This window comes from Aplidium turbinatum, chromosome 5 (genome assembly GCF_918807975.1).
Source record: "Aplidium turbinatum chromosome 5, kaAplTurb1.1, whole genome shotgun sequence".
In the NCBI taxonomy this organism is placed as follows: domain Eukaryota; kingdom Metazoa; phylum Chordata; class Ascidiacea; order Aplousobranchia; family Polyclinidae; genus Aplidium; species Aplidium turbinatum.
The window spans coordinates 17,305,446-17,330,597 of record NC_137476.1 but is presented as its reverse complement, the minus strand read 5'-3'; the positions used below and the strand labels follow the sequence as shown (position 1 = coordinate 17,330,597).

The 25,152-nt window shown below is 38.2% G+C and overlaps 1 long non-coding RNA gene across 1 annotated transcript in view; it reads left to right on the top strand.

Moving 5' to 3' along the window:
• Positions 1-25,152, top strand: part of LOC145770062 (uncharacterized) — a 33,555-nt gene that overhangs the window by 2,795 nt on the left and 5,608 nt on the right. The gene's annotated exons all lie outside the window — the stretch shown is intronic.

The window sequence follows — 25,152 nt, the reverse complement described above, 5'->3', positions numbered from 1 at the left end:
TATATTTGAATGTAATTAATTACACATTTTCATGTAGGCCTAATAGTATTTATAATTGTACTTGAGACTTTTTGTTGTTGTGCAATTGTAACTATAATTGTAGTTTTAAAAAAATTGGTCCAAATTGCAATTATTTTGGTAAGGTGCACTGCTGCACGCATACTATCAGCGTAATATGAGCCGCTCTTTTGGGTTCCAAAGGACTTCTACATTGCAACCAGGTACTGGGATGGAGTGGAAGATTTGTATGATCGAATGAAATTGGGGTGGAAGAAAATCTCAGCATATAAGACAGAAAATACTTCTTCCATTTTATCCTATACCTTAATTGCAACTAACTCCATCAAATACAGTTCTACTCGTCTTTGTTGAAATTAAGCTGTAAAAAACATCGATACGGTAAACATAAATATTAAAACATTTAATTTTGTAATTGAAATGTGTAATTGATTACAATTTTAATCAATTGTAATAGTAATTGTAACTAGAAAATTTCAGAACAATATAATTGTAACTTAATAAGCAATGTAATTAAAAATTTTGATGATGTAGTTGTAATGTAATCAAACTGAAAACTATGTGGTTGATTCAACTCTGTTTGAGAGGTTGCTGAAGGTCGTTTCACTTGAGTCAGCTTATATCATTTGTTGACCCTTCTCTTGCATCATGAGCTAATCCGACAGATGTTTACAAAAAAGTGACTCTTCAATGGAGTACGCAGCGGAGTATTGGCTCCTGCGCCTCCCTGCGTTAATTTTTTTTAGCAGTTTAACGAAGTAGATTATGATATTTAATATGTTTTGGAGTTTTGGATCGCACTGTCAAAGCAATTAAGAATGTTGCTGCAGCCTAAGCCAGCGCTACTCAAACTTTTTAATACAGAGGAGGCTTAGTAGCAGAAGTCTTATTTTTATTTGGCCTAGCCTACCGATCGCAAATTTTAAACAACAAAGAAACTGAAAATAACAAGTTCAATCTTAATTATAAAAATCTACAATATGCAAATTCACTGTCTTTCACTCACATTTGATCAACGATGTGTGGTTTTCGAGCTTGTAGCTATCATTAGCGCTACTTTATAGAATGCACGTAAAGCTTTTAGCCTATATTATCAATACGAGGGTATCTGCGGATCTATTTTTGCATAGCTTTTAATTCGTTTCGTTTCTCCTCCAGAAAAAATATTTTGGCGTAGTTCTAATTTAATGTTTTGAATAAAAGTGCTTGGTTTAGATCTGAAGTTTCATTGAGTCATTACTGAGCAGAGAGCATATTCCACAAACGAATAAAACACATTGCAATTTCAGCACACTAGCATCATTTTTGTTGTTATAAGGCCAAATTCTAAATATGATGTGTGGTATTGTGAAACAAAATTTAAGCAAATTTTTTTTACTGTCAACACTTTGGAAATTTCAATATCAATTTTGTCCGAATCGGAATCTGTTGGTTCTGAAAGCGATTACTGTTTATGTAGGCTATATGTTCATCAGATCACGTTTTTCTATTTAAAAAATTAAGTTATATATCGAGCATAAGAAAGTACAAAAATTATGCTGCAAAAGAAAAACAACTTGAGCATGGTAAAAACACATTTTGAGTACCACAAAATAATACTTAATAAATACATTTTAAGCTAATCGCGTACCGGCAGTCAAGTGCTTGCGTAGGCTACCGTATCCGGTATGCGTAGGCTACCACAATTTAGTAGCACTGAACTGAAAGCCACGAATTCTCAACCTGTCTAATTTTGCGTACACCACAGCTTCTCCTCTTTTTCTTACAATTTACATGCACATTGATATTCCTTTTGAAATATTTGGCTGATGGCCCACCAGTAGGCCAATGACAAAAATAGTTCTTCCGATACCACTGCAGCCTACAGGAAGTCTATTAATACACTGAGTAGCATTGAATCTGTCAAAGTAGTAATGTAACAGGAAGTCATGAAGAGCGGAAGCAATTTGTCGATGATTCATGAAAATTGTCATTTTAGATAGGCTAATGGTTTGAAAATTACCAATAATGAAGGAGAAGAAATATTGATATCTGAAGTTGAGAAAGCCATTCAAGATCTGAAATGTAATAAAGCTGCAGGAAAGGATAACATTTATCCAGAAATGCTAAAAGCACTCAATGGCATAAGTTTAAAACGCATACACAAATTATGTAATGAAATATATATGACTGGATTTATACCTAAAGAAATGAATGAAACTGTTTTTGTCAGACTACCAAAGAAATCCAAAGCAAAGAACTGCAGTGACTTTAGAACATTAAGTTTGATCAGTCATGTACTGAAAATTTTGTTGAGAATAATTTTATTAAGAAATCGAAAATCTATTGAGAATGAGGTTAGCATGACTCAAAGTGGATTTATAACTGGTAAAGGAACACGAGAGGGTATACTTAACTTCAGAACAATTTGTGAGAGTTACAATGCAGTAAATAAAGATGTATATGCATGTTTTATTGATTATGAGAAAGCATTTGATAGAGTTAACCATGAGAAACTGATTCATTGTTTGTCCAATATTGGTATGAATGGCAAAGACTTACGTTTTATTATCAATTTGTACTGGAATCAAAAAGCATTTATTCGCATGGAAAAAGATTTGTCTAAAGGAATTGATATCAAGCGTGGAGTACGCCAAGGATGTATACTTTCTCCATGTCTTTTTAATTTATATACAGAAATGATTTTTCGATCCATTGATGATATGAAAGGAGTAAAAGTTGGTGGCTTGAATATAACAAATTTACGCTATGCTGATGATACTGTTCTGTTGGCTGAATCACAAGAAGATCTTCAAGAAATATTGGACAATGTTAACTCAATTGGTAAAGAATTTAATATGAAAATTAACGCTAAAAAGACCAAATCAATGATAATCTCAAAATCACCAGACACTCCAGTACTCCAAATTATAATTGACAATGAAATTATACAAAAAGTAAAATCTTTTTCATATCTTGGTCATTTAATAACTGAAGATGGGAGGTGTGACCATGAAATTCTTAGACGGATAGAAATTGCAAGAACTACATTTGGAAAAATGAAAAATATTTTAACCAATCAACGTTTAAATTTATCAACTCGTCTCAGGATCTTAAAATGCTATATCTGGTCGACCCTATTATACAGTTCTGAAACTTGGACAATATTTCAAAAAATGGAGAAACGGATCGATGCCTTCGAGCTCTGGACATACAGGCAAATATTAAAAATTTCATGGAAACAAAAAATCACTAACGATGAAGTACTCTCCAAATTCAATTCAAGCAAAATGCTCTTACAAACAGTCAAAAGAAGAAAATTGAAGTATTTCGGACACACAATAAGGCAAAATTCATTACAAAGATCATTAATAGAAGGGAAGATAAACGGTAAAAGAAGTAAAGGCAGACCAAGAATGACTTGGACAACAAACATCACAAAATGGACAAAATTAACTTATGAATGTGCAGTACGCACAGCTCATGGTCGAGAACAATGGCGCATTGTATCCAACCCTCCAGACGAGGAAGGAACAAAATGATGATGATGAATGGTTTTCACTGAATAAACCAAACCTATTGAAGTAAAAACTGACTTAACAAATAAAATCAGAAAAATTAACGTTCAGTAACTATATGACTTTGAAGCAATGAAATTGCTAGAAAAATCATAATCGGTGTATGACTTTATGAACTTGAATCAACTTTATGAAAAAATGCATTTTAACATTTCTCTTTTCGAGCATCTGTTGCTTCCCAATGTTGTTTTTATATCTTGTTTTGTTCCTCTCTACGAGTAGCCTACAAGTAAAAGCAAATCACTTCATGGCCTAAAATCTCCCAAAATAGAATCTAACAAATGTACAGAATTTTACACATAAAATACAACTGTTAACTCCACAGTACACATTTTGTCTAATTTCGTCATAATAAAAAGAGAAAATATATATTTAATTTACTTTCAAATACGAGTCGATAAAGAATGGAACACAAATAAACAAAAACTGAATAGACCGTGGTTCTCAAACTTTTTCAAAATATTTGTTGAACGGTCCCCTTGCGATTTTTTCAACGACTCACGGTCCACCAAAAACTTAAGGCAAATTAGCGCAAAAACGGTAAATAATAATTTCTTTGTTACATGCAATTAAAAATGCACACATCAATAAAATGGGTGCACCTGCTTGGGTGTTATCAGTTCTATGTTAGATTCCGTTTGGTTCAATATGATCTTGATATTATGCATTACATCCAACATGTTTTGAGCTAGTTATCAATGTGACATTGACTTCTGTATCTTTGACACCACCTGCTAAAAAATGTTTTCTTATAGCTCAGATATTCTCCTACTCACAGTGTCGTTTGACAGAGACACTTGCTTCAGCTTTTGAGCTTCAGAATCTCCCAAGACATTTGATACAATAACTTGGCAACAAGGCAAGATCAGTGTTGTTCTCCGATGGTGTGAGGCTTCTTAGCAATAGCTATTTTTCTTGCAACTTCGTAGGAGGCCCTGAACCCTGCAGTATTTTCCTTCCATTGATCACTAGTGCTATCAAATTTTGACCTAATTAAACTAATAGCTTGCCGTTTAAAAAAATCTGCATCTTTGTTTTAATATAATCTGTACTCAAATTTAAGTTAAAAATTCAATTAGTAAAGTTAAAAAGTTATTATTTTTTGGCTAACTTGACTAAGGCTAAAAAGCTAAATGTTCGGAAAGGCATTCAATTCAAAACTTTAATCAGTAAAAGTAATCAGCCTTAATCAACTTCGCCTAACTCCTTTTTAGTCAAGTGTATTTCGTAATTCTGTTCTTGATCTGGTAAACACAAGTGTTGGAGGAGTGTGTCACTACTATGTGTCACTACTATGTGTCACTACTCTTTGATGTCACAAAGGCGGTAAAAACAAAACAAAGCCTATCACAATGAAACGAAAGGCCAGGCTTAAAAAACTGTCTGCAGGGATGCCAAGCCAGCTTACTAAAATGTATCTTATAACTTTGGTTTGGAAAATAAGTTGCCTGAAAACTTTTACTTTCCACAAACTCTTTTTCTACGGGATCGTGTTAATTTTTTTGGAAGGTGCTTCCCAGAAAATTGTCTCACAGACCCCAAAAGGATCGCGGACCCCAGTTTGAGAACCACTGGAATAGAAGAACTGGCAGCACCGAACAACCTTGCGGCTTAGGCTTCTTTAAGGTTATGTAACTATAGAATATTTCATTCTCTAAACATTTCCAACAAAAATGCCATAACTCAGAGTTAGCCAAATAAGAGTAAGTTATCCAGGATGGGGTAAATTAAAAACATCTGGAGTAGGCTGTGCCAAAAAATGTCGAGGTTCATGGATTTTTCTTTAACTTTCTGAAAAGTTGTAGTGAACTTTTACAAACACAAACAAGAAAAAAAAAAATTGAAAATAATGACGTCACACGGTCGCGCTGGGCGTTTTTATGGTTACAAGTAACCAACTAACTATGTTCATAAAAATTGTCATATTTCGAAAACCACTGGAGATAAAAAGATGAACATTACATCAAAAGCTGCAGAAGTGGCATGTCTATATCTACTCTAAGAACACTTTTTATTCTAGGACTGCTTGAAAAATATTTATAAGCAAAAACTCAATTTTACTATTTTTTTGTAGTAGGGGAGATGCAGAACCTGTTGGACATTTTTTTCTTTTTTGCTCTCATTTCTTCAGCTTATATCAAAATAAGACAAAATTTTTAGAGAATACGGCCAAGGTCAATATTTATTGACTGTGTAAATATCTTGTATAATCGGTCCTGTATAATCGGTCCTGCCCTGAAGGACCTAGTATACACAAGCAAACATTGAAAATCAGAACATGTTTTTTCACATTCATTGCAAAAACAAACACATAAAAATGTGTAATAATAATACTTAGTGTCTATAAACATTTTAATTGCCAAAGTAAAATTAATTGGCGTTACATCAATAGCTCTTATCTGTGTAAGAGGCTTCTTCACAAGGGGGGTGTTTAACCCTTTTCCGCCACGGCCAAAATTTACTGTTTTTATTGAAATAACTTTTGGAGCGTAGATGTAATATAGCCTAATGTTGCTAGACATTTAAGCTTAATTTTTAAAACGTACAAAAGTTAATTCTTCAAGTGCCTCAACTCATTGTATGTGTACAATACTGTAGGTCTGGGACGTTACTGTTTAATAGGTCCTTCATGGATTCATTTCAAAGGTTGGTCACAACGTTAAACCATAATCTCTTCGTGGGAAAATTGTAACATTAGATTCCCGGATCCGTTCGTCTGTATGCAATGACCGAAAAAAACACTCTTCTGAAAACGTCTATTCAGGAATTGTATTTCTGTAAAAATAGCCTCAAGGCTGTCAAAAATGAGAGGCGACTCGATACGCCACTAAAACTTGTCAATAGAATACAAATTACTGAGATAAAGACGGAAATTTTGTCCAGCTGGCAAGCACTAAGCAAAACAGTTAAATATGCGACCAACTTTTCAAGCAACAATTTTTAAATGACGAGAATACATTGCAATAGTTCAAACGCACGTAAGCAGCTTCTGTGACGTAATAATGATAAGCATTATGAAGCTATTCAAACACCTGCTCAATTTGGCTTACACCATATCTCGTAATTCAAGATTTAACGATTATGTAATGTTTCACAGGTATGACAAAGGTGATGCAATCTTTGCTTATTTCTAGCAATATTCCATTACGTCAGACGCCAAGATTCAGTAGACCTGAACGGTTTTATGTGACGTTTGATTTTTACAGATATTGTCCGTAACATAGCGAACTCTAGCTATGACAGTCTAACATGGCATAACAGACAATCGTGAGCCCATAAATAAAACACACGATACACAAATTGTTTGAATCACTCACGTTTAGGTTAATACGCAAATACAAAGGGCATGCAAAGAATGAACAACAATAAGAATAATACTTGATGATACATGAAATTGGTACCATAGGTACACACTAAAATGACGCTATATAACAATTTTTGCGATAATAACCGATTGTTCTGGGCTCAGACAAGTGTCGACCACCGCAGACAAAACCAGGCTCAAACCCTAACACTTAAGTGTTCTGTACGGGGCGAGGCACGAAATATCCCTCAACACGTAGTCTACTTTAACTTTCCCCGTACTCTCATCATAGTTGCAAACGGCAATTTTAGCTCTCCGAACTACAGGCTTCCCTTTCCTAATTTGTGGGACTACCTCATGTACCCTCCCAAGTTGATACTTCCCACGTTTACTAATGTCTTGGAGAGAACCCACCACTACAAGTCGACCAGGCTCCAAATTCTCGGCCAATTTTAACCATTTTTTCTGGCCCTGAAGCCCTGGCAAGCATAAATCGATCCATTTACTCCAAAACTGCTGAGAAAGTGACAAATGGAACCGATCATCCCTTCTTAGTTGGTCACGATCATGTGATTGCCCAACAGTACAGTAGGCTATGGGTCTAAATATGGGGTCAACACTGAGGCAGGGGTGATGACAATAAAATCCCTTGGGTCGTCATTCAAAGGTACCAAAGGGCGTTCGTTCACGATCCGAACGGCACTGCTCGTGTACGTAAGCAGTTCAATAAGATTGGGCTTACGTATTGAAGTGTCCAAAATGTGAAAAAAGTACTTGGTCATATTGGCCACGAAACCAAATCTGCTAAGCCGAACTCTAGCCAAGAGATCTGCCAGAGGGTTTAACAAGTCAGGACACGAAAACATTACGTCGTTAACACAAGTTCCTCGGAATTCAGACTTGCCATCGTAAACAATGCGCTTTTTTAATTGTGACGTCACAAAGTATGGTAAGTACCACTCAAATACATTTCCTGCTTCACCAGCACGCTCAATATAATCATTAGATTTAAGATCTTTCATGATGTCAGTAAGGAAATCACGAAGTTCAGGTTGTTTCAAAGCCTTCTTTCTTGAAGCAGCAGCTGTATTTGACGCCAACACAGAATTGTTAGGTAGTTCAATATCTTCCTTCAACGGTACAGGTATCTCAAATCGACCATCTTTCAACTCAATATTCGGTTCAACAAGTTCTTTAGCCAAAATGTCATTGCGAGACAATTCACAGGTTTCATTTTGCAATGTCAAATCCTGAATGACTTTATTCAGGTCTGCTATTTCTATATCACAAGACTCAATTTTACGCTGAAAGCTAGAGATGACATCCGACTCTGAAGACGTCTGCACTCTGCACACATTAGCAACGCTTTCATCTAAGGGTGACTTACCACCACAAGCCAACCAACCGAGAGGAGTGAGTAAAGCATGTGGTTCACTGCGATTTTCACCAACACGCTCTTCTTTAGCCCACATCAAATAAGCGTTGTCGTTGCCAATCAGTACATCTACACTACTACAATCATTCAAATGAAACATAGTCACGTCATGAAAATGACGAAAACCACAAGTAGGTTTCTGACCAACCAGAGTATACATTTTAAACGACGCTTTATCATACGGTTTAAGGCCAAGTTTGCACACAAAATCACTCGAAACAAACGTCAACTGCGAACCAGGATCATGCTGACAATACACCAACTTCGAATTACCAGTTATTGGATTCAAAACACTAGCAGCAGCAATGCGGTTAAAGGCTATTTCAGCTTTTCCAATCTTAACATTACGCACAGAAACTCTGGCACCAGCATCATCTTTTCCGATCGAATCCAGAGAATCACGTGACGTCACATAAAAATCATGCAAGAGAAAAAAGTGTTTCTTATCGTTGTTAGGCCCACATTGACGACAGTTGTTTGCATGATTACAGTCCCTAACCATATGCTGGCGCAAACAATTCAAGCATTTTCCAGCTTTCACAATAACATCTCTCCGATCTTTAAGTGTCAAGCGCAAAAAATCTTTACAGTTAGACAAAAAATGATATTCAACTTGACCACGTGACGAACAATAAAAACACGCCGGTAGGTCTTTGCGTCTGGCCTCAATACCGCGCGGTGCGCCAACAGCAGTCGAGTACTGCGAAATCCCTGACATCACATTATCATGTAATTTTACCGACGTCTGCCTAACCGGACATGAAGGCAATTTTCCTTTGCCAAACTTTTTAAAATGCTGCGACTCACCAGAATCGCCCATTAGCATAATGCTAAAATCAGTCGACTTACGCGTTTCCTCCCGTACTACAAAATCGAACAAACTCTGAAAAGTAGGCTTATTAGTGCTACCATACTGATCACCTACAAAGTCAATATAACGCTGCTTAGCGTCAAACGGGAGTCGCTTAGCCAAATCCAAAACAAAACGTCCTTCCAATTTATCGCGCTGACCATAAGCTTGCGCGTAAAGCAGACACTGCGACAATTCATCTTTAAACTCTTTCAAATCACTAGAAGAGATCGAAGTCAATTTGCTACCATAGCGGTACTTTCTAATGTTCGATTCGGCGAAAAGACCTCCACGAACTCCAAAACGTTGGGAAAAGCGATCTAACGACATTTATATCCTGTCTTCCTCTGACAAGCCAGGAGTGTCAGAAACCAAGTTAGCAATCGTTTGAGCAGCTGTTCTAACACAAGCTGCTTGTAACAAAGTCAAACAAGTCCCTCCCTATAAAAGGCGAAACTGCCATCAAAGCCGTATTACGAGTTAAAAAAAAGATAAAAGGCATATTATTACCATCGTAACCAATCAAGGCCGCAATCAAGGCCGCGTGCTGGTGAAGCAGAAAATGTAAAGGGATTTGAGTGGTATTTACCATACTTTGTGATGTCACAATTAAAAGGCGCATTGTTTACGATGGCAAGTCTGAATTTCGAGGAACTTGTGTTAATGATGTAATGTTTTCGTGTCCTGATTTGTTAAACCCTCTGGCAGATCTCTTGGCTAGATTTCGGCTTAGTAGACTTAGTTTCGTGGCCGATATGACCAAGTACTTTTTTCACATTTTGCACACTTCAATACGCAACCCCAATTTTATTGAACTGCTTACGTACACAGGCAGTGCTGTTCGGATTGTGAACGAACGCCCTTTGGTACCTTTGAATGACGACCCAAGGGATTTTATTGTCATCACCCCTGCCTCAGTGTTGACCCCATACCTAGACCCATACTGTGCTGTTGGGCAATCACATGATCGTGACCAATTGAGAAGGGATTATCGGTTCCATTTGTCACTTTCTCAGCAGTTTTGGAGCAAATGGATCGATTTTTACTTGCCAGGGCTTCAGGGCCAGAAAAAATGGTTAAAAATGGCCGAGAATTTGGAGCCTGGTCGACTTGTAGTGGTGGGTTCTCTCCAAGACATTGGTAAACGTGGGAAGTATCAACTTGGGAGGGTGCATGAGGTAGTTCCACAAATTAGGAAAGAGAAGCCTGTGGTTCGTAGAGCTAAAGTTGCTGTCTGCAACTGTGATGAGAGTACGGGGAAAGTAAAAGTAGACTACGTGTTGAGGGATATTTCGTGCCTCGCCCCGTAAACAACACTTAAAAGTGTTAGGGTTTGAGCCTAGTTCTGTCTGCGGTGGTCGACACTTGTCTGAGCCCAGAACAATCGGTTATTATCGCAACTATTGTAATATAGCGTCATTTTAGTGTGTACCTATGGTACCAATTTCATGTATCGTCACGTATTATTCTTATTGCTGTTCATTCTTTGCATGCCCTATGTATTTGCGTATTAACCTAACCGTGAGTGATTCAAACAATTTGTGTATCATGTGTTTTTATTCATTGGCTCAAAATTGTCCTTAAATTCTTTTTTAGTTATGCCATGTTAGACTGTCATAACTAGGGGCGCTATGTTACGGACAATTTTCATATCAAGCGTCACATAAAACCGTTGTCTACTAAACCTGACGTCTTACGTCATGGACTGTTGCTAGAAATAAGCAAACATTACATCATCGTTAAATCTTGAATTACACAACCGCTTGAACACCTGTTGAAACATTACATCATCGTTAAATCTTTAATTACTTGAACAGGTGTAAGCCAAACTTGGGCAGGTGCTTGAATAACTTATCATTGCTTATCATTATTACGTCACAGTAGCTGCCTACGTGCGTTTGAGATATTGCAATGTATTCTCGTCATTCTTAAAATTGTTACTTTAAGTTGGTCGCATATTTAACTGTTTTGCTTAGTGCTAGCCAACTGGACGAAATTTCCGTCTTTATCCAAGTAATTTGTTTTCTAGTGACAAGTTTTTGTGGCGTACGGTGTTGCGTCCCAATTTCGACAGTTTTGAGGCTATTTTTACAGAAATACAATTCTCGAATAGACGTTTTCAGAAGATTGTTTTTTCGGTCATTGCATACTCCGATCCGAATATCTTATGTTACAATTTTCCTACGAAAAGATTATGGTTTACCGCTGTGACCAAATGGCTTTAGTATTTCTTCTTCTGTTGAATCAGTGTTGCAGCGCCCAGGAAAGCTTAATATTAAACCCATGCAAGTTGTGATTTAATCTGGGAGAATATAGCAGACAGCAAAGATAAGGCAGGTAGCCTACTGTAAGAAAGGGTTATGTTTCCTTCGCTTCTTGCAGGAAAGGTTAATAATGTTGCAAAACCTATGGTTGTATTGTTTTTTAGGTTATTCTACTAATGATAATTGATACGGTAGTGCTTTTACAAATCGGTCTGGTTAGTATTACAATAATGAACAGCCACTCTCAGAATGCTGAGAAACAGCATCTTCTTCTTTCTACTATTCCAACGAAAGATGATCAGAAAATCAAGGGAAGTAAACTGCCAACTTGTCAACAAGTGATTTTAAGCTTTCTTGCCTTTAAGCAGGAGCTTGAATCTCAAAATCCCACGAAAAGAAAAATCCAAATATCAGTAGATGCAGCAAACGAGACAGTGAAGGACATCTTAATGTTTTACTACAAAGCTAATATTCCAACAATTCATCCAAAAAAATGGCTCAAAAAATTCAATCTTTTCGAGATGAAATGAGTCTTATCTTCAAAATTCAGATCGAATACTTCCATAGGAGTGATGGAAAGCAATCGGAAAGGATTAAGGAATTTAAAAAGAAACTTCGATTGACCTTTCCTTTCTGGCCTCGCGATGTAATGAAGAAGATGTCAATTGAGGAAGATAAAGAATTTTTTTGTGGAGCATGCAAACTACCAGAGAGGCGTCAATGGCAGGGAGAGACAATGCTTTGCGTAAGACGTTGAAACGAAAACATTCTAGAAAAGAAGCAGAAATGCAAAGGAAAGAAAAAGAAATAAAACGTCAAGAGACTAAATCCATCAGCAAAAGTAACATTTCACTTTCTTCTAGCGATGATACCAGTGATGAAGTGACTGCAGTTAACACTGCCGAGCCTTCTACATCCACAGGAAGTAAAGTGAGTCACTGTCGAGTTGTAAAAACCGGTACCACAATATTTGTACCACACGACATTTTACGATCACCTGGTTTAGTGGCCACAAGTTTACGAAACAGAATAACACCAACTGCATTATCTGCAACACTACACTCGTTAATCAAGACTCAAGAGTTGTTCTGGTGAAACTATTCGCGTAAACTTAAACCACATGACGGCTCAAAGGTATAAAGTTGAAACGATTTTCAATATTTCTGAAGCGGTTAAAAAAGGTTGGGTACCTCCTGAAGTTGGAACCATTCATTGGGATGGTAAAATGATGGAGTCACTAACAAACCCTAATGAGCAGCACGTCCCCACTTCGCCAAGTATTCAGATTCCCGTCCGAAATCCAGCTGGGACATGGTCTCTCTAGACTTGCCTCATCAAGGCGTAACCGTTTGCTCACTGGTGTTGGACGCTATGGTGCAGACATGTTGCGTTGGGGCTTGGCAGAGAGTGCTGCTTGTGAGTGTGGCGAAATGCAGACGGCAGCCCACATTATCAAGGATTGCCGGCTATACAGACCACCCCATGGTATGGAAGGTCTAATTTCCATCGATGACGACACCAGGCAGTGGCTAACCAACGGATGCCCTGACATATAGCGACAATACGAGAGAAGAAGAAGAAGAAGCAAGTTGATAGGCTTCCGATATTACTATCAGGTATTGGAGGCTCAAAACTGCTTGGTGTTCCTTATTTGCCTGCACAAACATCCGATCCAAAAGGAAAGCAAATAGCCAATACAAGCATGGAATTGTTAAACAATTGGAACTGTACTGCATGTCTTGCTGCAATGGTGTTTGACACCACAAGTAGCAATTCGGGCCACAAAACTGCGGCCTGTATCCAAATACAAGATCATCTTGGAAAAGGCCTACTTTGGGCAGCATGCAGGCATCAAATTGGGGAGATAATACTGATGCATGTTTGGGAAGAACTCAAAATAGAAAGCAGCAGTGGACCCAACATTTCCATATTTCAACGCTTTAAAAGCGATTTTCAAACTCTTTCTGATAGCGCATCAGGTTGTTTTCATACATCAAAATCGCTAGAGGAAATTGATCTGCTTGCCAGCAAGCGGGAAGAATTGTTTGAGCTGATAAATCAGATGAAACTCCATCCATAATCATCCAAATTTTTAAGAAGCGACTACTTAGAACTTTTGAATTTGTGTCAATTGTACTTGAACATTGAGCCACCTACCAGTAAGGATGTGTCTCTCCAAAGACCTGGTGCATTAGGCTACACAGAGCCAGGTGGATGAGCAAACTTATATATTCACTGAAAATTGTGCTCTTCAAGACGAAATTCATAAATTGTCCCAAAAAAATGCCATCATGAAAGCATCTCAACTCGAAAAGTTAAAGAGGTTTCTACAATTTACAGTTCATTTCTATGTATCATGGTGGCTTACATCCCCCATTAGCTGTGATGCTCCGCTGAATGACCTACAATTATTACAAGCATTGTCTGCATACAGAGAAATTGATTCAACAGTTTCTCAATGCGCACTCAAAGCTTTTAAGAAACATTTGTGGTATTTAACAGAGGAAATGATTCCATTATCACTGTTTAGTGCCAATATTTCTAATGCTGACGAGGATACAATTTCTCAGAAATTGCAACAACAACAGAACAATAATGGGATTTTCCTGAAAAGATTTGGAATTGGATTTGGAAAGCCAATTTTTCCAGATGTCACTGAACTTCGTGAAAATGCTTTTCTGCCTGATTTTGTCTGTCCCGATTCGTGGAACTTTTTTCATCTCATGAAGATAAACTCCTCATTTCTTTCTAAGCCATCCGATGAGTGGCATGAAGAACAATCATATGTTGAGGCGAAAAAGAAAGTTGATGCTTTCAGAGACGTTAATGACGCCGCTGAGCGAGGCGTCAGGTTGGCCCATGACTTCTTGTCAACTTCAAACCTTAAAGAACGCTACCAAAACATTCTCCAAGTAGTCGAAAATGCGAGGAAGGTATTACCTAATCAACGTACTCGACAACTACAGTCTGAGGGCACATGGTTTTTAACCATGTAATTGTCAAAGTACTGACTGTATAACTCCATAAAGTAAAAACAAAGAGAGACTGTTCACCAGGCATTTGGTAATAAAATTAATTTGCGTACTTCTGGTGACTATTTACTAGGTTACCTCGTGATGTTAAAGATGATAACTAGCTTTTTTCCGACGTTTCGTCAGTCAGCACGACTGACTTTATCAAGGTGGCTAAAACAGGTTAATACAACCTGTTCAGCAACGATGGCACAACACAAAAACATACTGATAAAATGAGTAAAGTAAAGCAGCAAGAATCAGAATTAAAACACGCAACAAGATACCTAGAGGTTAAACTAAATGCAGTGAATGCCTAAAACCAGTAGGCTACTTCCCGCAGCGTAAATTTATCTATCTATTGGGCCACTGTCAAGAAACGTTGAAAAGACATCAGACAAGACAGAAAGCAATGGGATTAGCAATAACAATGGTAGAGAAGACGCACTGAGAATGGAAAAGGTGAAGCTAAAGTTAAAGTAATTTTACTTTTCCTTTAGCTTTTACTTTAACTTTAGCTTCACCTTTTCCATTCTCAGTGCGTCTTCTCTACCATTGTTATTGCTAATCCCATTGCTTTCTGTCTTGTCTGATGTCTTTTCAACGTTTCTTGACAGTGGCCCAATAGATAGATAAATTTACGCTGCGGGAAGTAGCCTACTGGTTTTAGGCATTCACTGCATTTAGTTTAACCTCTAGGTATCTTGTTGCGTGTTTTAATTCTGATTCTTGCTGCTTTACTTTACTCATTTTATCAGTATGTTTTTGTGTTGTGCCATCGTTGCTGAACAGGTTGTATTAACCTGTGTTGTAACCGTTATTTGGCTTTATTAAACTTAAAACTCGAATCTGCAAAATAAATAATCATTCTATAACACAACTCAAGTTAACAGCAGACCAGCTAAATCAACACCCTTCACTCCAACTTGCACAAACTAAAACTGCGAACAGAAATACAATTTCACCAACAGTGAACGGTGAATCAACACGTCGGCTTCAGGCACTAGCTTTAGGCATCAGAGCACTTGTTCAATTACAGCTCATTCTCCCCCATATAAAATTGAACAACATCAAGAATTGAAAAAAACAAAGAGAACAATTGGAACTTAAAATTGCAATTGAAGATACACCGTTATTACAACATCTAATGTTTACATATGCCATAGCATGAAGTTGAACACAAATTGTATCAAACGTAAGGCACAGCACCGTAGTAATCGACAGGTTTGCGTCTCCGTTCAGAGCGGCGCAGCTTTGGAGTGACAACGCTATTCTCATTAGTTTCGCTTGGTCCATCATCAGGCTGCATCGTTTCTGAAGACGACGGCTCGGAAGTGTTACTTTCTCGAGGTACGATGGACAAGAATTCTGGAGTAGTAGCATCAGGTTCGGCGAAAGATTCGTATTCAGAATTACACGCCGGATTTACAGCAGCGTCGTCGGCAGACCTGTTGCATGGTGAGAGATCTCTAATAGACACGGTGGTTTCATTTCCATTGCTTAAACGAACGTGAGCATAACCTGGGTTTGCTTCAAGCAGTTCCGCTTCGTCCACTAAAGGATCATTCTTATTACGCACGTGTCTTTTGACGTAAATTGGACCTGGTTTAAGCCACGACGGAATAGTAGTTCCGTTGACCGAGCGTCGAGCATGCTGGAAGAATCGTTGATGAGGTGTGCAGTTGATCGACGTGCATAATAATGAACGGATTGAATGCAGGGCATCGGTCAAAACGTCTTCCCAATGGGAAGGTGGCAACTGACGAGATTTTAACGCACATTGGACCGCCTTCCATATAATTCCATTGTATCTTTCACACTGTCCATTTCCTCTAGGATTGTAGCTGGTCGTTCGACTGGCAGCTACCCCATGAGAGTGCAGCCAAGATTTTAATTCTTGAGATTGAAAGGAAGACCAGCGATCCGAGTGAATATATGAACACATTCCAAAAGTAGCAAACAGTTCCGTTAAACACTTGATTACTGTTGTTGGCGTCATGTCGGCACATGGGAAAGCAAATGGAAACCGGGAATATTCATCGACGACGGTCAAAATATACTTATTTTTCGTTGCGTTGGGAAGAGGTCCTTTAAAATCCAAGTTGAGTCTTTCGAATACTTGGGTAGCCTTTATTAATTGAGATTGGTCCGATCTGACAAAGCGTGGTTTGACTTCAGCACATACGGAGCACTTGGAAACCATGTCTCGTATTTCTGCTACGGAGTAAGGAAGATTCTTGTTTCGCACGAAGTGAGTCATTCTAGTAATGCCAGGATGACACAGAGCAACATGAAGCTCACGCAAATTGTCTTTACTAATTGCACCACAGAATGCACGTGTAAGTGCATCGGGACCTACATTTTCCTTCCCTGGTCTGTGTAAGACCGTGTAACTAAACTGAGAGAGTTCAATTCGCCATCTAGTTATCTTTTCGTTTTTTATTTTACTTGCGTGTTTGACGTCGAACATATACGATACGCTCTTTTGGTCTGTGATTAATGTGAAGTGACGTCCGATTAATAGGTGTCTCCATTTGCGCAAAGCCTCCACGATAGCATATGCCTCCTTCTCCACAGCAGAATGACGCTGTTCACCCGTCGACAAGGTTCGTGAGTGAAAGGCAACTGGGCGTCCATCTTGATTAAGAGTCGCAGCAATAGCAAAATTGGAAGCGTCAGTTTCCACGGTCAAGGGTAGGGAGTTGTCGATAGGATGCAACGAAGCTGTAGCCAGCACTGACTTGATTTCTTGAATGGCTTGATTGGCGCTTTCTGGCAGAGGCAATGAAGCTTTGATAAGCGGATGTATTCTGTCCGAATAGTTAGGAATCCAGCGTGCATAATAAGCAAATAGTCCAACCAGGCGCTGGAGCTCTTTGTGCGTTTTGGGTACTGGTAAATCGAGAAGTGGTTGCACTCTGTCTGGATCTGGTTTGATTGACTGATGTTCGATTTGATATCCTAATAAAGAAACCTTTGATTGAGAGTGCTGTGTCTTCTTCTCGTTTATAGTTAAGTTGGCTTTCGACGCGGCTTTAAAAAAATTCTTCCAAGTTCCGATCGTGTTCAGCTTGGTTTTTCCCAGCAATCGTAATGTCATCGAGGTAAGGAAAGCAGCCCTTTAAATTGTTGCTTTTGATAAACCAGTCAATGACTCGTTGAAATTCGGGAACGGCATTGGTTAAACCGAACGGCAACCGTCGCCATTGATACAAGCCAGAGCCGGCCTGGAAAGCGGTGTATTCTTTATCCTTCGGATCAAGTTCGATCTGGTGGTAAGCGGACTTTAGGTCGACAGTGGTAAATACTTTATTTTTAGAAAGTTCGGTGACAATGTCTTCGATTAGTGGTAATGGATATGCATCAAGCTGAGTGAAACGGTTAATAGTTCTGCTGTAATCCATGACCATGCGCCTTTTCCCTGATTGCTCGTTTTTGACAACCAAAACCTGAGCCCTCCACGGAGAATTGCTTGGTTCAATCATGCCGTCTTGTAGCAAGCGTTGTGTTTCTTCATGAATATAATCTCTGTCTTGTTTGGAGTATCGTCTGGTCTTATCAGCAATAGGATGGCAATCTTGTGTTAAATGGTCGAAGGGCTTAGGGTGAAGCGAATTCATTTTTGGTAAGGCGTTAAGAGTCAGCACAGGACGATGTCCATTGAATTTAAATACAACGCTTTCGTGTTCTTTAAAGATTTTCTCTCCGATTATTGCATCCGTGGCCAAATTGTCTAAAATGTTGAAGGAAACATTCGAATATTCATTTTTGTTTACGATCAAGGTAGCAAAGCATTGCCCTAAGATTGGCAAACGAACAGATGTTTCGGCTAAAATTACTTCGCCCAATGTTTGATGAATCTTTAAGGAATGTTGATCGACAAATCTTTTGGTAACGTAGCAATCTGATGACCCCGTGTCCATCAATGATTTTGCAGTAAAACCATCAATTAAAACATCACAAAAAACGTTGTTATTGTTTTGCGTTGCTGAAAGATTAGCTGTAGCTAGTACTGAGCTTCGGATAGTGTTCAATTTGGTGCGCTGTGATTGTTTAGATTTAGAACGAACAGAACGTTGTTGACAGACTCTCGAAAAATGTCCGATATTGGAACAGTAGTGACAAACTGAATCTCTTGCTGGGCATTCCCTTCTGGGGTGGCGAGCTTCTCCGCAAAAATAACACAGTTGCTTAGCATAAGCTGCCTGAAGAAGCTCTGGTTCGGCCCACTGCGGTTCTTGCTGACTGGAAAGCCGTTCCTGTCCGTTTGGCCACTCCCACGCACATGCACCGCTGGACGCCATGGAACTGGTTGATGTTTGATAGGCCTCAGCGTTTGCAATTGCGAGCTCCTGAGCACGAGCTAGCTCATATGCATCTTGAAAATCCAGACTTCTGTTTTCTAACAATCGTCGGCGTATCCCGCTTGAAGACAGACCGGCAATGAACGCATCTCTCAATAGTCCGAGACGATGCTCCTCGGCGGTCACAGCGTTACATTCACATTCTTTACTAAAATGTTCCAGGCGCAAAACGAAATTGTCTATTGTTTCACTAGGTTGCTGTCGACATGTGCGCAAGCGATGACGTGCAGCTACGATATTCTTAGGCTTTACATAGAGACCCTTCAGGATAGTCATGGCCGATTCATAGTCTCTAGCACTTGCTATACTTTTATAAACCTTCGGGGACAACATGTTGATTAAAACTTTCAAATTGTCTGGGTTCAAATTTGCTGCAGCCAAAGCTTCTAAATAGTGATTGAACGTCTCAAGCCAATGTTTGAATTCGTCGACTGCTGACGGAGCACTTGGCTCAGTTTCCAAACGTTCAGGTTTCAAGACCTTGTCCATGTTTAAATTATAAGTTTAATAAATTGTTGTAACCGTTATTTGGCTTTATTAAACTTAAAACTCGAATCTGCAAAATAAATAATCATTCTATAACACAACTCAAGTTAACAGCAGACCAGCTAAATCAACACCCTTCACTCCAACTTGCACAAACTAAAACTGCGAACAGAAATACAATTTCACCAACAGTGAACGGTGAATCAACACGTCGGCTTCAGGCACTAGCTTTAGGCATCAGAGCACTTGTTCAATTACAGCTCAACCTGTTTTAGCCACCTTGATAAAGTCAGTCGTGCTGACTGACGAAACGTCGGAAAAAAGCTAGTTATCATCTTTAACATCACGAGGTAACCTAGTGAATAGTCACCAGAAGAACGCAAATTAATTTTATTACTCCATAAAGTGTTGTCAGCTTACACAACGTTGCAATCAGCATTATTTGCAGCCTGTCATAGCATACCAGTAGCCTATTATGCTGCATTTTACTTTGTAATTAGATACTAGATAGTTGTGTGTTATTAATTGCCATTTTAACTTTTCATTTCACTATTATTGCAAGCGTTAAAATAAATGTAGGCCTCCATAAATTTTACGCTATTGTGATTTTGTTATTAAGTAGTGGCTGTCTGAACTCTAAGCATTGTGCTTTGTGTTTATCTTTCTGTGTTACGTTTTTACTGACTATGTTTAGTGCGTAAAGATCCAAATTTTTGTTTTTGAGTCCAAGTTCCGTACAAACATAGCTGAGATTTTGATCTTCAAAGACCAAAAAGTTTTCAAGAAACAAAAACGATTAGTTAATGATTTTACTTTTGATTCTTCAAATGCTGTAGTAATTTCATCTCAATAGGCATTTTCTTTACAAGGATCCTTTTTTATAATGCATGAAACCTCATATTTTTAGGCATTTTTCATAAATTGTTGAACATATACAATTGACACATGGTTTGTACGATTGTAAATTAGTAAGTAAATTCACCAGAAAGTGTTCGAAGTTTATATACTCCGTAACTGAGAAGAAATGTCTGAGTTTTGATGATCTAGAGAGGATTTTACTATTGAAATTGTGAAAATTTACCTTTAAAAACTTTAAACTTAATCTGCACGTCCAAATTTTATCAAAACTTTTTGAAATTTTTTACATGTGCTTTTTTTTACCAAGTGTCACATATAAAAAAAAGTTCAGGTGTATTGGACGCAATTTTAATTTTTGAGGAGCGCCTGTGGCACCCTAATGTGCTTGTAGCTTATGCTCCAAAAGTCATTTCAACAAAAATAGCAAATTGTGCCCGTGGCGGAAAAGAATTTAACACCCCCCTTATGAAGACGCCTCTTAAGCAGTTAAGAGCTGTTGATGTAACGCTAATTAATCTTACTTTAGCAATAAAATGTTTATAGGCATTCAGTATTACTATTTCACATTTTTATGTGCTCCTGATTATGCACTCTTCAAAAAAGTTTGTATAAGTTTTAACACCACAAAAATAAATTCGATTGTCAAGATATTTACACAGTCAATAAATATTGACCTTGGCCGTATTCTCTAAAAATGTTGTCTTATTTTGATATCTGAAGAAATGAGAGCAAAAAAGAAAAAAATGTCCAATAGGTCCTGCATCTCCCCTACTTCAAAAAAATAGTAAAATTGAGTTTTTTGCTTATAAATATTTTTCAAGCAATCCTCTAATAAAAAGTGTTCTTACAGTAGATATGAACATGCCACTTCTGCAGCTTTTGATGTAATGTTCATCTTTTTATCTCCAGTGGTTTTCGAAATATGACAATTTTACGAAAATGGTTACTGGTAACCATAGAAACGCCCAGCGCGACCGTGTGACGTCATTATTTTTAACTTTTTTTCACGTTTGTGTTTGTAAAAGTCCACTACAACTTTTCAGAAAGTTAAAGAAAAATCCATAAACCTCGCCATTTTTTGGCACAGCCTAATCTGGAGGTAATTCTGTTAAACTCAAATAGCAGCTTGACTCTCACCCTAGGAAATGGATAGAAGCCTGCATCATTTTCCATGCAACGTTAACGAAATGCCAATGAAAGCGAAAGGTCATACAGACGCTTTGTTGGAGTTGTTCTATACCATAACAAATCAAGTTTTGCATTTGAATTCGATCCAAACATTTACTTGTAAGATCTTTTTGCGAATGTAAGGTTATCATAGCATACAATATTTTGCAACTAGAAGCCATTAAACTACTGCAAGTTCTTCCACAACGAATCTCAAAGAACATGGCTTTTCTGCTTTAGCATACTTATGACCATAATTTAGTATTAAAATAAGCGTATTCGTTAAATTGTGTGAGCATTAGTACCATAGGTATATGAGCTAGGGGTGCAAGTTGTGGGACCGAACCACCAAACTTTTTGGTTTGTCCAAAATTTGGTTAAATTTGAAAAAAATTGGGCAAGAACTTTAAAACATGTTTTACAAATTACATTAAAATTTAGCTGTTTTTTTTTATTTCTTGCCAAACTACTCAAAATTTTGCCCTAATATTGAGTTCAACACATGTAAAATTAAAAAAATCAGCTATAAATATGCATGATTTATGCTATGAGAGTATAAAACAAATGTATAATTTGTGGAGAGTTTGTAAAACTTTGGCCAAAATATCCAGATGCTTATGAGTTTTTTTTTGAAACAATGGTAAGTTAGGCTACATCCTAATCAAGATGTAGGCCTACTCAAATATTGAAACCGATGCTTCTTATAACTGACAAAGTCAATATGGTCTGCTGAAAAAGTATTGTGCAAGTTTAGTTTGTAATATAAGACAACTTTTTAACTAGCTAGAATTTTGGATACACTTGATAAAAATTTATGCACGAAATTCCAAAGGTAAAGTTTTAGCTTATTGCTTTCCTAAATGACCAAAATTATTGCCTAATTAAAGTAGTAGCCTACATTGAATATGTACAAAGTTCACACATGTTAACTGAAACTGTGCATAGTTTGGTGTAAAAAATAACCATTTTGTTGGAAAAGGGAGCTAGTGCTATTGGGTGAAAACTGTAAACTTAAACTTTTTAAAATACAAAAACAGTAGGCTATGTTTTATGCCTAAAGTAGTTTTTTAAAGTTATTGGTATTTAAAGCATTTTTAGCACAAACCTGCTAGCTCATGAGTCCTGAGGGTACTACAGGCTATACATCACTTTTTTAGCAACGGCTAACCTTGTTTCGTTTACATAAACATTGTATAATGTATATACTGTATCAATAGATAAAATTAAAGAAACGCTGAAACCAACATTACATTCCAAATGGCTGGATAGAACTTAACACTCGGGTAAAGAAGTGCAGCCTATTACAAATGCATCTTCTAAATGCTTATAAATTGGAAGTTAAAGAAAATGTTTGCAAGTTTACATATAAACGTATAGTGAACGCCAGTCGTGATCCTAGAAATGAACATAAGCCAATAAATTTCCAGAATAGCCTATGTAACAATAGTATGCTCTTGCAGTACAGTAATCGGGGGGTCGGGCTGCCCACAGGGCTAAAGGTGTATGGGCAGGGCCTGATTAAGGATCACGGAGGCCCGAGGCACAGCTAAGCTTAGGGGCCCCTATTGGCAATCGCTTTCGATGCAGAGCAACAGTGCTCAACTGAAGCCTGGCATAGTAAGTAACTTTCCAAGTAACAGATGTTCCCAAGACCATGCAAGCATTAATAATAATAACAATATAATATTACGCCTGTCTTGTTGTTTGGTAGCCTACTACAATTCTTCACTTTATCGCGTTCAAGACTTCAAGCGAAACGAATACGTTCAAGCGAAATTCGCCGAAGCGTGACGATTCGGAATCGTTATTCTAATTAGCAATCGTTACACAATTTGAAATAGTTACTCAAAATAACAACTGCGCACACACTGGCACAACGACTTTCACTACCTACGCCTACGGTACTAATGTAAAACAATTGGAGGCCCCCAAAACCAGGGGGCCTGAGGCCTGTGCCTAGTGTGCCTCATGGTTAATCGGGCCCTGTGTATGGGGCTTTAGTTCTGACGACACTTCTGTGTGGGTGTGAGGCTGGCCTTGGCTCTTTGTGGGAGACGCAGGGGACGGGTGGAACCACTTCCACCTTTCCTGCCTCCGAAAACTTCTTAAGATTCGATGGCAGGAAAGGGCTCGGACGCGAAGTTTTTTTTCCCACGAACTTTTGTTACTTCGCGTAGAGTTTGCACTAATACAGCGTGAATGCAAACATTTTTCGTTGTTGGCGTGTTTGGTTTACAGGTTTAGTGGTTTCATCTATTGGCTTATGTTCGTGAGAACAATGGTTCGACGCCCATCGAAGTCAATTTTTTTTCTTTAAATTAATTTTGCGTTGCACAAAAACTTTAAAAAAAAGTAGGGTTAGGGTTAATTCTCAATCAATTCGGAAAATCTTACTTTTAGAATGACCAAAATCAATTTCTTTTCTCAACTTTTTTAAACTTGACTAGACTAAGTGTGTCTCCAGGCTACGTCATTTTTCAAGTTCAATGTTTAGATTTGGACCTGGAGGGCGAAAATTGCCTGCTGACTTTGAAAACCGCTCGATAAAAATGAATCGGTAAAAACGCCTACGCGCGCCTCGCGGTAACCAATAATGGCTACACTTACAGAAATATGCAAATTAGACAAAAAATTGTGAAAAAAAAATTTCCCGTCCGCAGTGAGGCAAACATGCCCAGCACTCTTGCCATCAAAAAAGGCACAGGTCGGATGGGCGGCCGCGTCCACCGGATGCCGTGCCATCGTATTCCTGGACGACTGCTCTGCGGAGAGCTGACTGGCGGCAAACGCCATGTGGGACTGGTCAGGGAAAACGTTTTGAAGACACTTTGAAAGCTTCCATGAAGGAGTTCGCTGTCGACGTGGATTCGTGGCAAGACTTGGCCGTGGGGCGACCAACATGGCGCAGTCTTATTTATAAAGGCGTGGAATCGGCTGGGGGACATCGTGCGCTGTCTGCTGTCGTAGGCGAGAGCATCGCAGGGCCCGAGCCTCAAACAACCCTAGCCTTGGCCAACCATCCTTCCAGTGACCATCCTGCAGTAGAGGTTTCGCCGTGCAGATGGGCCTCGTCAACCATCTGCACACTCATGCAGCCTACACTGACCAAAGCCCACACTAAAAAAGCTTGATCTCAGTCTCATTGATCATCTTTGGAAACGAAGGGCGAACATCACAGTAATAGCAAAATTTAACCTTGTTTAAAGATGTAACATCGCAAGATAAAACATGAAACCCTAATTAGTCCAGCTTTGAAGCTGTAAGAGGAAAGTAACAGATTGTGATTGTAGGGGAGAGTGGGGTTGGGGGAATCATTTTAAGGTTTTATTCCGCTTGTGGGCACAGAAAATGGTTTCATATAGATACTACAAAGCAGTTAAAATTGATGCAAATTTCAAAAAAGGTACTATTTTTTGAGACAACGGGTTTGGTTGAATCACATGGTGGGGTTAGTTGAACCATTCATAAAATCATTTTAAAGAATTCCTTGTGTTGTATAACATAATACATTATTTCGAATAACTACAAACTAACTTAATGGCAAATTATTTATAGCATTCCACGAAAACAAGAAAAACAGTTTAACATATTTTGTGCAAATAATTAGCCCATCTGTACAGAACTAGGGGTTGTAGATCATAGGGATGCGAAACTTCATCCGCTTTTGACTTATCCGCAAGACTAGAAGGGTTACGTTTTTTTGTAATTTACAAAATATTTTACTTTTTATGGGTTATATAAGAAGAGTGAAGTTGGTTTTAAAGTAATTTAAGGTTTTTAGTTGAAAGCAAGCTAGCAGTAAAGCGTAAAAAAAATGTCAAATTGGTAATTGACCCTT